This window comes from Penaeus monodon, chromosome 12 (genome assembly GCF_015228065.2).
Source record: "Penaeus monodon isolate SGIC_2016 chromosome 12, NSTDA_Pmon_1, whole genome shotgun sequence".
NCBI classification, from domain to species: domain Eukaryota; kingdom Metazoa; phylum Arthropoda; class Malacostraca; order Decapoda; family Penaeidae; genus Penaeus; species Penaeus monodon.
The window spans coordinates 28,118,258-28,119,559 of record NC_051397.1 but is presented as its reverse complement, the minus strand read 5'-3'; positions in this window follow the sequence as shown (position 1 = coordinate 28,119,559).

Sequence of the window (1,302 nt, the reverse complement as noted above, 5' to 3'; positions counted from 1 at the left end):
AATAACAATGATAATGATAACTATCGTCTTTGTTAATATTGGGACAATCATTATGATCACTGATGTTTTCATTGCCATTATTACCAATACATTGCTGGTACAATAAGAACAATAGTGGTTATGAAAATGACAATAACACTGTAATAGCAATAACTATATTACAAATAAAATTAATTGATAGTAATATTGATAAGAATGATAATGGTAAGAATATTAGTAATAATAATAATAATTATGTTAATATTAATAATGATAATGATAATGATTATAATAGTGATGACGATAATGATGATAATAATGATTATAATAGTGATGACGATAATGATGATAATAATGATTATAATAATAATAATAATAATAATGATAATAGTAATAGTAATTATAATAATAACTATAATAACAATAATACTATTAACAGAAACAGCAGTAGCAATGATATTGATGAGAATTATAATAATACTATAACAATAACAATGATGATAATGACAGTACTACTAATAATAATGATTATGATAACAATGATCATGATAATAATAGTAATAGTAATAATAATTATTCTAATACTTCTACTAATAATAATAATAATAATGATAACAACAACAACAATAATAATAATAAATATAATAATAATAATAATAATAATAATAATAATAATAATAATAATAATAATAATATTAATAACAACAATAATAACAACAACAACAACAATAAGAAGAAGAAAGATAATAATAATTATTATTATCATTATTATCATCATATATTATCATTATCATAATAATAATAATATAATGAAAATTATAATAATGATACTAATCATAATAAGAATAAGAATAAAAATGAGAATGAGAATGAGAAAAACAGTAATAATAATAATGATAATAACAGCAGCAACAATAATAAAGATAATAATAATGATAATTATAATAATGATAATTGTAATGCTAAAGTGGTGATACTAATATTGACAACAACATTAACAATAACGATGATTATGAAAATACAATAATAATAAATACAACACAACAAAATAAAATGCAATAATAATAAAAAAATGAAAATATAGAATAACAAAAAATATGAAAATACTGCTACTAATACCAACACGAACAACAACAGTTATAATAAGAATAGCAAATGTTTATAATATGTTAATGAAATAACGACAAAGCAATGATAAAGGACAATACAAACAGCTAGCCACTGCTCTCCGAAAATGTTTATATTAACTAACAATTTCCTGTAACAAATGTCCTCATTATATTATTTTTTCCTCATTTTAATACGATTATTACGGTAAAGAAA